This window comes from Lepisosteus platostomus, chromosome 2 (genome assembly GCF_059453375.1).
Source record: "Lepisosteus platostomus isolate fLepPlt1 chromosome 2, fLepPlt1.hap1, whole genome shotgun sequence".
NCBI classification, from domain to species: domain Eukaryota; kingdom Metazoa; phylum Chordata; class Actinopteri; order Semionotiformes; family Lepisosteidae; genus Lepisosteus; species Lepisosteus platostomus.
This window is the reverse complement of record NC_142612.1, coordinates 56,933,617-56,950,212: the sequence shown is the minus strand read 5'-3', so window position 1 is coordinate 56,950,212 and position 16,596 is coordinate 56,933,617.

The window sequence follows — 16,596 nt, the reverse complement described above, 5'->3', positions numbered from 1 at the left end:
AGTCACGAGGTGCCAATGAATGTGGCCCGTAACTACTGTATAGTCCTCTTTCATAAGTTGTTCGGATGTCTATATAGACATGCTCATGTACTGTAGCATGTATAGATACTGTACAGTACAGTATACACATGCTTAGCCTCAATAAGGAGAAATGTTGGTGCAGGTAATTGGGATACCATTGCTTCTGTAAAAAAATCAGATTTGAGTACCCTGGTAACTACCAGTCAGGCTGACATCAGAACCTTACAGTAAAGCACTTGGGAAAACATTTTGCCTGAGGACCTAAATGCTGAATTTTGCATGAAGTGTTCTTCTCCTCCATCATGAGTTCAAACAAATAGGTTTTCTTATTTTGTCATTTTGAAGTATGTTTTGATAACTCAAGGGGTCTTTGTGTCATGGCACTGTACACATTGTCCAGGTTATGATGGCTGCATAACATAATGAGAAAGAACATTAGCCACCAGACTTTTCTTGCCAGGGGTGGCTATACTCCAGTTGTTAATCTAACGAAAAAGTTTACTGATCTGAATAAGGGTAAAAGCCTACGAGAGCTTACCTTAAGTGGTTATGCAAGATCACAGCCAGACCTAAGGAGTCTAGATGTGGTGGGCTAGACTTTTTTGAACTCCTGATGCCTTTAGAGACATGGTTTCATACACACAGCAGTATCATTTGTGTTCATGCATAATTTATATTCCAAAAATTGCTATTTCGAGTGCACTATTAGATGTGCAAAGCGTGGCATAATAATCACATTCTAATTCCTCATTTAAAAAAAATTGCAAAAGCCACCCAATTTTGCATTACTCAAAAACAGGCAGGCTGTAAAATCTCATGCATTTGTAAAACCATTTATTTGCAATGAATTTCTATAAATGGCACAGAACAAAGAAAAAATTCAGATTCACCTGCTGCTAGTTTGATTGTCGCATTGTAATTTTTTGGTCTCTTTTTTAAACTATGAGTACTGTTTCCAGTTAGCATGAGACTAGCTCTGCTGTTGTCCAGTGTTGTTTAGGCTTTTTATTCAGGCAGTTTTATTTCACAATTCACAGATACATATAATTTAACCTTGCAATTGAGTATAACAGCACTAGATGAACCCCATATACTGTACAGCAGTGTCCAGAATATTTTTTGCTTCTTTTTCATGTAAAGATGTTCAGCATATACACCGTACCAGTTTCTGTAAATCAGTTTTGTCTCCAGATAGGTTGTGCCTCTGCTCTATTCCTGTTCCCCCGTGACATGGTATGCAAAATCTCCGTTTGAACATAAGATACCCTAGTGTAAAAGCTCAGAAATTAAAATAACATATTACAACCTATTTGGAAAACAGGTGACTTCATAACCCAAGAATACAATTAAAAAAAAGCAGACCTGTCACAGAGAGTTGCCTGATTTACAAAATAATGTGCAGATTTTTGCTGTTGCCCCCTATCTGGGTTTTCTTTTCAATTAAAATCTGAAGGATATACAATTAACACCCCTTTGCACACCCCTGTGAGTCTTAAATTATATGATCGGTCTCGGGCTCTGTGATAAAGACCACCACTAGGGTAGATGTGCAATTTGTATACAAAAGAGAACTAATAATTATTTTTAACTATTATTTGTCATTTAGTATAAATATTTTATTTTCATTTTCTATGTCTTCTATATTTTGGAAAATACATCATGTCAGCACTTTAACCAACAATTTTAATTTGTAAATTTTGAGAGAGTATTTTAAATAAAAGCAAGATATTTAGAAAGACCAAAGTTTGGCACTGTGAGAACTTTAACTTCAGATGCAAAAATATTTAATAAGTTGATAATGAGTGACTGATATTAGTGACTGTGTGTGTGTCTCAGTGTTTTTTGTTGTCATATGTTAATTACTAAGTAACAGCACTGGAAAAAGGACCATTCCAGTTTTCTACATGATGAGTTCAGTAATTGTAATCATGTAAACTTAGGTTTCACAGTTTCTCTAATTTAGAGTGCAACAATGTCGCTTGCTCAGCATAAGTAAAAAAAATCATTATTCTTTTGGATAGTGAGTTTTTTGTAAAACTACTCATGCTGATGCAAAAAGAAAAAAATACTGTGCTGAACAGTGTTGTGTTATTGTGTTGCTATTCTTCAGGATTGAAAACCAAGGAAAACTATTTTGCATTTGAAGGAAGAGGTCTGTTGTTTGATATACTCAGTGTCTCACCACTTGAAACAAGCATCAGTTTGTCTGGGTAGATCTCTGTATTTTTCCTTGTTCTTTCTGAATGGATTAACCTTTTACCTCCTCGATGTTCCCTGCATACATTTCACATTGAACTTTCAAATATCACTTGTGAACAAAATAATTAATAATAATTCCTTACACTTATGTGGCGCTTTTCTGGAAAACTCCACTCAAACATTACATTGCATGTAATGGGGACTCCCCTCCACCACCACCAATGTGCAGTACCCACCTTCATGATGCAACAGCAGCCAGAGTGCACCAGTCTGCTCACCACACAGCAGGTATCAGTGGGGAGGAGAACAGAGTGATGAAGCCAATTCATAGATTTGGGGGTTATTAGGAGGCCATGATTGGTAAAGGCTATTTTACAACGATTTAACTCAGAAAGAAATTTAACAAATACATTTGGGTGACTTGACTGCTGTCAGGACATGGTTGAGCCCTACTGTCTGAGCACGTCTGAGCATGCCTGCAGACGTGATATGGTGAGTCACAACATAACAAAGTGCAGTGATTCTGAACATGGATTTGTGCACTGTTTTTTTTTTAAAAGACAGCACTGAAAAAGTTTTCCCTGGCTTTTTGTCACGATGTTTGCAAGTGCAGTAACAGCTGGACATCACCATGTCCATGTAGCTGTACATCTGTTCTACCTTTGACGCCGTCTTAATACATACACCAGCATTTTTCACATTAGATTAATTCATCAGAAATTATTTTTAATGAGCATTTGTTGTTAATATATTTGTCTGGTTACATAACCAAAATCTGTTAGATATTATACCAAAATATTAGATTCTTACACACTGTTTGGAAACACCGCAGAGCTGAGCCCAACTTCCTGTTCACTGCTACTGCTTTGCAGGATAGTTTGGAAAATTTGTACAGCAATAAGTGAACTGGAAAATACCACTGTTATTTTCACAGGGAGGTGAAAGGTGATCTTCCTGAGGTGTGAACGTCACATTCGTTATTTAATAAATGAAAGTTATATCAAATACCCATGTCTATATATTAATATGCAGTATCTGTGCTGTTAGTGGCATATCTGTTGTTTGTAATAGACGCACATCTATGTTTTTGAATTTCAAACTGCTGCACCAAGCCAGGTATCTACTGTTTCTCCTTTAGTGGTTCTGTGTTTGTAAACGGTCAATGTACTGTACATCCATCATATTATACTGTACCTGTACAGAGGAACTGGATACAGCGGTCTTTAACAGAAGAGACTCCGATCTGAGATGCTGAAAGATTACCTCCCCTGTTCTTGTACATGTGGTCTCTGCTGGTTCCTTTCACTGTGGTGGAGTTGTAACAATAATTATTTCTCTCATTTACCGAAGCCCTTTATCCTCAGTTTCTTACAGTTCACTGTATCAAATGTTATTGTAACTGTCAATGGATGAGTGTTGTACTTGTGAAAAATCGTTTGGGATGGGGCAGTGTGGGGATGTGCCAAAAAAAAGCTATGTGAAAGAGTTTCAGAATTATAGGGTGATAAACCTCTTTTTGGTAAACTGCTGTGTTCGTGTGGTATTTTTTTCAATAGTAGTCACAAACACCATAAATTAAGGATAAGCTTTGTGTGCCTTTTCTTAAAACATGAAGCTATACTTCTCACTTTGTCTTTTACTTTTTGTGGTTTGGTTAGGGCATTTTGTTGGAACTGAACAAAACAAAACTTAAATTAGAGATATACAGAGGGATGATCTAATCGTTACTACAGTGACTAATGAATAAAATTGCTATCCACTAGCTAGAATGTCTAACCAATTTCTTTGGTTTTGTAAGCAAGTTAAAAATGCATTGTTATTATGGTAAGAAAGCAGGATCTATGGTCTATTGACCTGTTTTAGTACAATCATCTATATTATTCAATAGGCCAGGAACTGTGTAGTCTTTTTACAATTAATAGAATATTTCATATTGCGAGATAATTTATCTTCCTAATTAGGCGATCAACACCCAGCTTAATGTGAGTTCTGGCACCATTAACTTTCAAGAAACAGTAATCTTGAACGTCTAACTTAATTTATTAATTGGTAATCAAAGTAGCTTCTTTAAAAAAAATGTTGTATAACTTTTATTGAATGATTTGAAAATAGGGACCTTTCGTATAGTATATCCTTCTTACTATTGACACGTAAATGTAGGAATAAAATAGTACCCACTACATATTCAACACCATAATAATTAACTGGGGATTATCATCACACTTGCTGACCATCTTGCAGGCATTGTGCTCAGAATCTGCTAAAAGTCTACTGACAGCCAGAAGGATGTTTGTCAAATTAGGAACATTGCTGTTCATTCTTGGCTTTCTTTATAGCCTGTCTTCCAAACAGCATTCAAGACTGCCAGGCTACAGCCACAGGACAGAATTCCTGTTTTATAATGTATCATCAAATATGGCCACCTAATTTCTCCAGGTCTTATCATTGCTCTAGTAATAACACATCTCCCTCCAGGGTCACAAGGAACAGAAACTGTGTGACAGGGCAGAACTATTCCTTTATATTTTAAACAAGGGTGATAACGCAAAAACCAAAACAGCATGTGGTCTAAAGAAGGATGAATGGTATAATTTGGGGAAGTCTATAAAATTAGACATCCATTGCTACTACTATTTTGCTACAGTACAGTAAATTACAGTTTACAATCACAGCCCTTTTTCAGTCACTCTAAATTAAAATGTTCCCAGTAGGTGCCCAGTAAGCAATGGTACAGTACAATGACTGTGCCAAACTAGGTGACTCTCTTGTTAATAACCCTGTCTACCCTGTGACTAATGGTGGCAGTCCAGTCATGGGCCTGAGAGCAAGACTACAAGCCTTGCCTCTTCTACAGACCTCCAGTGCTCTAAGTCAAGGGGACAGTGACTCAGAGCCATTGCCTGACAAAACAAGGCTTACAAGAGATAAAAAAATATTTTGAGGTGAATTGTTAGTGTCTAAGTGTATGTCATTTTCCTTTGACTACCTTTACGTTAAATATTTCCACACGATAGAAGATGTTCAGCCATTTGAAATAATATCGCATGTGCAACAGCTGCTGGTACTATATGTGTAGCAGCAGAGGACTAAACGCAACTATTAAAGTAACTTAAAACGATGTGGTCTGTTGGACAGCTCCAGCAAGTCCTGTTCTTTTTTTCTTCTATTTTGTGCTTGTTCTGATTCAAGAAAATTACCACTTAGAACACTTACAGCACGTGCAAGGAACAATCATGGAAGTACAATGAGATAAACTTAATAAAATTAATAAAATTGGACTAAGCCTGGCACAAACTGGAAGAGCAATGAAAATTATTTTATTATTTAAACATTACAAACATTAGCGCAGGACAGTGTTAGAGTAAAGGATGAAGCTGGAATTTGAGATTGCATGTGCGGTCCGAACAAAGGTTCGGCAGGCAGCAGTGCTGATTTCTGTGGGTCTACAGCTGACGAGTGAGGCTCTGGAAGTGAAAGATTGGTGGGAGAGCTTACAGAAAGCCTGGTGTATGAGAATACAAGAGGTTGTGTAGGGAGACAGAGGAGACGTAAACCAGGCAGGAGCAGAGTGGTAAATGAGAACTAGGGTTTTAAATCAGATGCATGCAGATGCACATAACAATGACATCCAATATTATAGGGACTGGAAGAGCCTCAGAAAAGACAAGGAGTGTAGCAGGATTCAGCATGCTTTGGAGTAGGCAGATGAGACTGGCAGGGAACTCATCCAGGAGTGAGTTACAGTAGTCTAGCCAGGAAAGTATCAAGGCCCGGACAAAGGACTTGTGTAGAATAGCAGGTAAGGAATTGGACAGATTCTATGGGCAAACGAGTGGTGAAGGAGTCAAGAGGGAAAATCTGGAATGGCTGTCTGAAGGAGAAGAAGAGAAAGTGGAAAAAAGAGGCCAGACTTTGAGAGGCTGAGTTGAGGATGATAGGAATACTTCCAGCAGGAGATGACTGTGAAACGAGCAGATAAGAAGGAGACAAGAGTGTCAGTGGGATGGAAAGAGAGACTGGGGCAGCAGCCAGGAAGACAGTCAGGAATGCAAGTGGCAGGTTTATGACACTGAAGCCCTTAGTCAGAGAGGGGGGCCAAGGAGGAAAGGAGGGAGATTCCATTACAGATGTCGGAGAAGGTGGGAAGAGAGAGTGCTGAAGGTATCAGTCAATGAATTCAAGGAGTGAGTGAAGATTTATACACCGTATATAGTATGTATTTGAACCTTGGTCTTTATGTTTGTGTGTGTGAAGATGTTGTGATGAGCTGGTAGCTCAGTGTCAGCGCCACTGCAGCTCATCACATGATGTTGCAACAGCATTGACTTTGTAAACAATATTCTAATTGTCCAGCAAATGCCTCTGAATAACTTTCTTTCAATTGCTCACAGTTTGCAGTCTGATTGATTTTTGTTTTGCTGTAATACTATCAATACGTTGTTTGAATAAAGAATGTGATATATTTAAATTGAACTAGGAGAATCTAAGAGACAGAGGTACATGCTCAGGTATGTTTAAAATCTCTGAATGAACAAAATGTTTTTCTGTTTTGTTTTTTTTTAAATGTGATTCAATGATCTTATTCACTCCTGCAGCAGATTTCTACCCTGGCCAGGTTTCAATAACATAATGCCACCTTCTGTACAAGGGTCTTGCACACTAACCCCTGACACACTGCTCCTATACTGGTCTGGACTAAATAGTAATAAACTATTATTTACCATGACAACCCAGACAAGTTAGAATCTTTCACCCACTAATTCCCTTTGATGTAAATGTGTTTTCCTAAAATTTGTTCATTGCTATTTTTCAAATCAAATCATAAAACAGGAGAAATATTTTGTGTGCAATATTGTTATTAAAATATTTACACAGGTCCATCGTCTTTCAAACAGAAAAAAACAACTCCACATTATGCAGAAATCAAACTTACTTTACTAGTTTTGTTGGAAGGAGCATATGACTACACTTAAAAATGAAATTACAACCTCATCTTCTCTTTTAATTAGTTTTCATTCTGGATGATGAATTATCATTGTCTGGTGTCTGTTGGAGACATGTACAGTGATAATGGATGGGAACTCATTCTGGTGTGTTCTGGGTACGCTGCAACCTTGCCATTATGAGTCATAACATTCCCTTAGTGTTCATTAAAAAGATGAAAAAAGATGTCTGCATTAAGTTATGCTTTTCTTTTCCTTGAGTTTTGTCCTTCATCAGTTACACTGTAAGCACATAGGTTTTTAACAGGCATTTTTTTTTCTAATTGCATCTTGATATTGTTTATACTGTATGTGACATCTAACTCCCACAATTGTGTTAACCCTCCAATAATCATCGCCATTTATTTCTGTTTTTTTTTTTAGCTCCATGTTTTCTTTCACTCTGCCTTGTTGCATTATGAGCTCATACATTTTGACATCTAAGCAGTTTTGAGTTGTCTTTGAAAACTTCAGTTAATGATTTGTAATATTTATAAAATGGACAGCACTGACTATGGGTTACTCCTGTAGACCCAGGTCCCTGAAAGTGAAGAGAGGTGAATGACAGCCTCCTACAAGGCAGGGAGGACTGAGCCGTTACACTGACACCTTTGATAGACCAGGAGTGGGAAGCCCTGTCTCTACCCCTATTCACAGAGATAACAGTGGAGTCTGAACTCTCCCCTGAAGCCATGTCCTGGGCTGAGGATAGCAAACCGGGAGTTCTCTCAGCACAGCCAGTATCTCAGGGCGCCACTCCCACTAGGTGACTGACATCCTCCTCAGGAAGAGTGTAGTCAAGAGTCTTCTCTCCCTCTGATGGCAGAAAGGTGCCACAGGAAAGGCCTGTAGCAGAGGCAGCAGAATGAGGTGTCTGCTCTCAAGAAGCTCGGTGAGCCTGCTTGTTTGCTGAGCCTAGGGGTGAAGCGAATGGTCTCCGCGTGGACGCCGCTGGACTGGGTAGAGCGATCTGGAGTGAGGGCTGCGCCGTGATGGAGGTGGTGGACACCAGCAAGATTTCGGGAGCCTAAGGTGGGCACGTCAAGGGAGCTTATTCATTCCTCCCCCTGAAAGAGAGGCTTAGGTTTCAAACATGCGGGCTGCTGTGTCACCATCTGCACTTCTTTAGTCTACATCTCCACAAAAATGTACCTGCAATCGAACTGTGGGGTAAGCAGACTGTTCAGTTAATACACATCGATCCATACTGCTGTGAGGAGTATGTGGCTACTGACACCTACTGTAACCACATTAAGACTTAGACCTCGCTGATTTTTAAGCAGCAATGTCCCATCTGTGGATGACTGCTCTGTATCGTTTTAGGGGCGATTCTGACTTAGAGGTGTTCAGTCATAATCTTAAAGATGGCAGCTTCACACCATTGGCTACTCAGTCAAGCACAGACAGCAAATGTCTGAAACTGCAGGTCCTCTCGTACTGTGCAGGATTGCTTCTTCAACAATGCATCATCACCAGGGTAAAACTACATAGTCTCACATTGGTCTAAACCCAGCTCAGGTTCCCTATTAGTGGGTGAATACTGCTGCACGGTGAGAGGAAGAGCCAACATCCAAGGATCAAAAAGCAACGTCGCTATGAACACTTGCCCACCACAAGCGAGTTATCCCCGTGGTATCTCTTCAGTTACAAGAGACAAGCAGGGAATATTAAAACCTGCTTAAATATCCAGTATCCAACTGAGGCTGTGACAACATGAATGCCAACATCAACTTTTTACGAAAGGAAAGGGCTATCAGAGAGACCATGCTCCAACTCAGAGTCTGAGAGAACGTTTATAAGGCTCTTCTGTTCAAGACATTTCAAAGTTATTTATCTGGAATAGTCTCAGTCGTATGCCCAGAAAAAGCAGAGGATGAAAACGAAACTAAAGCCTTTTAAATTCAGCTTCAGTCGGGGGGTCATTGGGGAGTTCATCCTTAAAAATGAATGACAGGTCAGGTCGGAGTTTTGAAAGATTTCACACGGGTTGGATAAAAAAAGTAATTAAGGCCAGATTTGAAGCTATACATAAAAGATACACAGTACTGGGATTTCAAAGAGTGCTACAATATGTCTTGAATTAAAGCTGAAAATTTAGGTAATCCTTTTATGTAAGACTTCTTTTGAATACTGACACTAAAATATATTGCACAATACCGAAATTTGGTATGTTGTAGAACATACAGTAATGTAAAGTTACAATAATGTGTATTTAAAAGCAAAATACCAATATTTATTTGAAGTACCTCATTTGAAATTCTGTTTAAAATCTTAAAAACAGCATCTATGACATCTGTCAAGGAAGTATGTTTCAAAATAGGGAACTTGGCAGTCAAGAGATTGAAAAAAGAACAGAAAAGAGGATTATTATTAAAGAGCCTGCTCTGTAAGAGAGCTTAAGGAAATGGATGATTAGCAGTGATGCAAATTTCATATGAAAAAACATTTCTTGATTGGCATCAATGGTCTTAATTTCCAACAGATCATTTACTGTAAGAGCATGTTTTTTTTTCTGAAAGCCTTAAACGGGAGAAACAAAAAATACCCTTAAATGAACCTGTAACTAGGCAAAAGAGATAGGACAAGTTATTTTTACACTGGCAAGAATCATAATTCTTTGTTTTTTATACATACATTTGTGGAAACATCTCAAAGCAGAACAGAAGAGCAAGATGAATGTGATTAATATAAAGTCATTAGAACAGGAGCTCACTAATAATTACCACTTCATGAAAGTGAGTGAGGACATCTCTTTCTGGAAGTGTTAGGGTATATGAATCTGTTAATTGCACGTGAGTTCACCCCACTGCACAAAACTCAGACTGTCTTTCCTGCAGGCTGTTCAGTAGCTGTTTTAATCATTTGTAGGTAGTCATCTCACCTTAAACACTCCCAAGGTAACAGTAAAGTTAAGCAAGGAGCACCATCATTATATAGAAATTTAAATCAAGTTCTAAAAATTGTGATTTTTTTACCCTTTTAAATGAGAATGAAATGGCTGCAGTGATAGTTAAAAACACCATTTCATGGCATCTGACATGTGTTTCTTAGACATTACAGGTGTGATTCCTATTTTTCCGTCCCTGACTGTAAAGAATGTTGTAAAATTTGCATTGGCCTTTGGTCTTACCAAAGGACTACCATCCTTGGATGATTCACCACTCCACCTATAGAAACCCATAATATGACACAGTTTTCGGATGATGTATGAGCTTCATTTTCTTTGCCTTGGTAACTCATACAGAATCCATCTGTTTTTGATCACCTTATGGAATAGGGACTATTATATTGAATACCTAATGTGAATCCCACAGTAATAACAGTACTTGATAAATGCCAGCAGGCCTTACCTTACCTTTGTTACTATTAGTTTTAAACACTAAGTAAAGAACAGTACAAAACTGTACTATACATTTTATGTGCCAAGATGTTGACGTTTCAAAGATTAATCATGCCAAATTTTGCAACATTTTGTTCTGCAAAGTTTTACATTGGTGGTGATATAATGAGTACTACAGGAAGCTGTAGTATGAATAATGTTATTCCTAATTCACATCAATGTTCCTGAGATTCTGGTATAGTTAGCAATCTAGTCAAGTTTGCAGTTGATACCAAAATAGAAGGATTATCCAGAAGATTATTCAGCAGCACTGAAGAATTTGCAAAGAAAATCTGGCAAACTTTTGATGCAGAAGTTCCTCGTAGGCATAGTTCTACCAGGATGGTTTAAGTCTGATATTTGGTGCAACACTATGCAGTGTTGGAGTTTGCACAAACTTAATTCACAAGATTTTTAGTTTACAAGCCATTTGTAATAAACCGATACTGTTTTATCAACACCCTAATACACACAACCATTTAATACCCAGCATGCAGGAGTAATTTACATTGCTCTGGTTTCAAAGGTACAGATAAGGATCTCCTGTGCTTGTCACGTGTAAAGTTGTACTTGTACAAACAGCTTATGGTATGTTTGTTGACACCTTGTTTTACTATTTTGCGTTCAGTGGTTAGTACTAAAACTAATAAAATATGCTTTGAAATGTCTATGTTCAGCTAGGAACAAGAAAGAGGACTGAAGTTCTCTAGTTGGAAGAATCTCTTTCCTATATAATGAGTACATATCCTAAATCAAGGATCTCAACTTTTTCTTAAGGCCTTTTATGGTTGATTACACAAGACATTCACTTCATTAAAGGTACTGTTACCTATAAATCACGTAAGAGCCTGCTAAGAAGTGTTGCCATTATGGTGCTAATTAAATAATTAGGCCAGTTATGTAACTGTGAGCTCCAGTGGCACAAAGCCCCGAAGACACTAGGCCCTCTAGAAACTTAGACTTAGAAGCCCTTCCAAGGAAATTTAAAAATATTTGTGTAAGTAGCCTACATACTTGAGATTGTCCCAGTTTGATAAATCCAAAATAACAACTAGGTCTAAGTAACAATATTTTAATTTACATTTAGTGTAGTGTATTGAGTGTTATTGAATGTCCATCCATGCATTTTCTAACTGTTTCATCCAATTCAGGGTGGCGGGGGAGCTGGAGACATTCCCAGTAAGCAACAGGTACTGTATAAGGCAGGGTACACACTGGGTGGGACATCAGTCCATTGCAGGACACACACAGACCCAAACACGCGGACACACTCACATCAGCGTTAGTTTTCTCAGAAGCCAATTCACCTAGTACCACTGTCTCTGGACTGTGGTGGAAAAACATATACTGTAAGCTTCATACCCCAGGTCCCAGTGCAAAAACACCCCATGTTCAGAAATGAATTCAGGGCCCCAGCACTGTAAGGCAGCAATTCTATCATCTGTTCCACTGTACCTCTCTCTCCTGAATGTTTTCAGTGGAATTATCTCTCCTACCCATAGTTTAAGAGCATATCCATGTTATGAGCTACAGCAGTAGGTGCATGATCCCTGTTTTAAACTTATTTCAGTACTGTAAGTCAAAGACAACACTGTGGATTTAGTCTTTATAATTTATGGAGTAAAAATGCAACACATGCTATTGGTTCCTATAGTGATTTGTTGTATTTTTAAAGCATCTCAATCTAGTACCACCTAAAATTCTGCAGTGGACCTCCTATTTAATATTTTATTTCAAAGTAAAAAAATTAGGTAAACAAAATGCACAACACTTAAAGGGCAGACATATATGTCAATAAAAAACTATTTTTACCAGCACAAATGCCTTGAAATCTGAGCAAGACCTCTATTACAAGATAAAAAATACCCAATTATTCAGATCTAGAAGATAATGCTACACATTTTATATTCATGTAATCATTTTTTAAAAAACTAACAGTGTTAATTTACTAAAACAAACATTTTCAAAAAGAATACCCATAAATACAACAAATATGTAGCAATGCATTAGTATTCTCTTATGTATTTATCTTTTTATTTATCTGTTTATCTCAATCTCTATATATTTATCTCAGTCACTATCCCACAGACAACGCTTGCCAGTCTTGATACATGTTTTGTTGTATTTTCTTTCTATCTTCTTTGTTTTCTTAAAGACTGAGCTTATAAAGGTATTTTAGGGCCTAGTAATCAATTATGTCAATGAAAAAGAAAGAGAAAATGTATTCATTAAATGGAAATAATTTGACAAAGGGATATAAACATGACACTGGTTCAGTATTATACAGTACATAATGATTTGGTTTGAGGTTAATAAGCTCCAGCAACTCAATTTTTTCCTCCTCAGATTCTCTTTTATCAGGGCTATCTGAAAGGGCTCTGGGAATTATCATTCTTATGTTTCTGACACATTTTCTGACACATTTGGGCTTTGATGGAATGAGCATCTAATTACCTTTAGATGTTAAATTCAAGGGGAGAAAAGTATTCACAAAGTACCACTGTTTAAGGAAAAATAACTTTAAAGCTTTTTCCTGCAGTGCAGTATATTCCCCATGTATTCTGCCTTCAAAATAGTGAGCAAAATTCCTGCTTTATATTTTAAATGTCAAATGTGTATTATTTGTATTTTGAATTCAAGGTACACACCTTATGTTGTACATTAAGATCTTTAAAACTGCTTTGTAATTTCACAAAATTGTAGTAGAAACCTGCTAAGAACCAAAATTGAAATTGATCCCATGAATCCTAATAATTGACAGAACAGTAATTCAAATTTTCCTTCCAGTAAGTGACAGAGGATTATGGTTCTTCTGAAATCCTTGGTGCTGCGAAGGTCAGAGGTCAGCTGGCCTTACTTTGGCCATTTCCTACAGTATACTGAACAAATCAACCCATTTTAGAATAACAAATATGAAATAAAGGGCTGAGACAGAAGGGTTCTTCTTCTGCGGGCTTCTTCAAGATTAATTTAAATGTTAAATAAAATGCTTTTAAAATACAATAAGAGTCTGGATACTCAGGACTATTTTGAGTGTGCTGGGTTTTGGTGAACATTTGAATGAATAATATGCAATGGATAATAAATGTGAATTGTACACAAATTGGAATTTTTATGAGTTAACTAATTTGAATCAAAATAATAATTTCACTGAATAAAATAGAAATATTTGTTTTCCACTGATATCTATGTGCAGACGTGTCTGATTCTTTTTGGTGTGCTTTTAAGATCATATTTGAAGAATAATGTCAGAACTAATCATTTTAAAATGTTCTTACCAAATGTTTTTCCTAAATACCCAGTTTGTTATTTGTAGAGCAGTCTAATAAACATTGCAGTCCTGACTTTACCCTTTTACCGGTACTACCCAAAGGACAGAGGTGTCTAACTATAATCACTCTCAGTCTGAGCTTCTCTGATTTAAGATAATGCACATCTATGAAGGATATCTGCAATGCACAGCATTTGCCGATAAAATAGGAAATGTGGCCCTTTCAAATACTGTATGTTGAAGAAATATAACCCTGAGCTGTAAATTTACTGCCCTATGTCCCTGTCACGACCACTCAGTGAAATTGCACATAAATAGAAAGTTAAACCTTGAGCACATAATTCTGCACAACATCTACTTCAGAATCCATACACCCAATGATTTGACATGGGCACTTAAAAAGTCTCATCTTGATTTTGTTGCTGTAAGTGCTCCCCACTGTGCTACAAGGCACAGAGGAGATTAGAAACCTTTCACGTTGTCTACTTAGGGTGTGCTCTGACCGGCAAATTAAAAAAAAGGCCATTTAGACTGCCCTCGCTGGCTCTGGGGGAAATCTGCTGTCCAGGATCAGTAAAGGAACACTTTTTTTGTAATTAAATGACAACAGAATAGAAATATGCACTTACAGTGCCTTGCGAAAGTATTCGGCCCCCTTGAACTTTTCAACCTTTTGCCACATTTCAGGCTTCAAACATAAAGATATAAATTTTTTATTTTATGTGAAGAATCACCAACAAGTGGGACACAATTGTGAAGTGGAACGAAATCTATTGGATTTTTGAAACTTTTTTAACTAATAAAAAAATGAAAAGTGGGGCGTGCAAAATTATTCGGCCCCCTTGCGTTAATACTTTGTAGAGCCACCTTTTGCTGCGATTACAGCTGCAAGTCGCTTGGGGTATGTCTCTATCAGTTTTGCACATCGAGAGACTGAAATTCTTGCCCATTCTTCCTTGCAAAACAGCTCGAGCTCAGTGAGGTTGGATGGAGAGTGTTTGTGAACAGCAGTTTTCAGCTCTTTCCACAGATTCTCGATTGGATTCAGGTCTGGACTTTGACTTGGCCATTCAAACACCTGGATACGTTTATTTGTGAACCATTCCTTTGTAGATTTTGCTGAATGTTTGGGATCATTGTCTTGTTGGAAGATAAATCTCCGTCCCAGTTTCAGGTCTTTTGCAGACTCCAACAGGTTTTCATCCAGAATGGTCCTGTATTTGGCTGCATCCATCTTCCCCTCAATTTTAACCATCTTCCCTGTCCCTGCTGAAGAAAAGCAGGCCCAAACCATGATGCTGCCACCACCATGTTTGACAGTGGGGATGGTGTGTTGAGGGTGATGAGCTGTGTTGCTTTTACGCCAAACATATCGTTTTGCATTGTGGCCAAAAAGTTCGATTTTGGTTTCATCTGACCAGAGCACCTTCTTCCACATGTTTGGGGTGTCTCCCAGGTGGCTTGTGGCAAACTTTAGACGAGACTTTTTATGGATATCTTTGAGAAATGGCTTTCTTCTTGCCACTCTTCCATAAAGGCCAGATTTGTGCAGTGTAAGACTGATTGTTGTCCTATGGACAGACTCTCCCACCTCAGCTGTAGTTCTCTGCAGTTCATCCAGAGTGATCATGGGCCTCTTGGCTGCATCTCTGATCAGTCTTCTCCTTGTCTGAGCTGAAAGTTTAGAGGGACGGCCAGGTCTTGGTAGATTTGCAGTGGTCTGATACTCCTTCCATTTCAAGATGATCGCTTGCACAGTGCTCCTTGGGATGTTTGAAGCTTGGGAAATCTTTTTGTATCCAAATCCGGCTTTAAACTTCTCCACAACAGTATTATGGACCTGCCTGGTGTGTTCCTTGGTCTTCATGATGCTCTCTGCGCTTTCAACAGAACCTTGAGACTATCACAGAGCAGGTGCATTTATACAGAGACTTGATTACACACAGGTGGATTCTATTTATCACCATCAGTCATTTAGGACAACATTGGATCATTCAGAGATCCTCGCTGAACTTCTGGAGTGAGTTTGCTGCACTGAAAGTAAAGGGGCCGAATAATTTTGCACGCCCCACTTTTCATTTTTTTATTAGTTAAAAAAGTTTCAAAAATCCAATAGATTTCGTTCCACTTCACAATTGTGTCCCACTTGTTGGTGATTCTTCACATAAAATAAAAAATTTATATCTTTATGTTTGAAGCCTGAAATGTGGCAAAAGGTTGAAAAGTTCAAGGGGGCCGAATACTTTCGCAAGGCACTGTAAATGTCAAAAAATGGAACAGCTAGTTAATTGTTTCCAAATACCATAAACGACCTAAATGATATTTCTGCTGAAATTCAACTATCATGATAATCATATTAAGTAGGACAAGCTTGAACCCAGCAGGTAAGGATGGCAAAATGCCTCAGAACAGACCCCATTAGTTTTAACCTGCTGTGTGCTAAAGATAAGACGTGATCCGGCTTTGACTTGACTTTCTAATCACAACATGCCAAGTCCTGTCCTCACATTCCTACTAACCTTAAAAAGTGGGCTGCTGTGTAGACATTTGGCACTGTAAGACGCTTAACCAGGAGAATTTCAGACCATTTAGAAATATAGTAAATTGAAAACCCAGGTAGTTTTGCTACCAAATAGATGGCAACTTTGTTCTAAAAGTCTAAAGAGCATACAATTCTGAAGAGACATAAGAGAAACAGGTGTAACTCCTGCCCAAAGGAATCTGCTGTGGGACAGACTCCCATC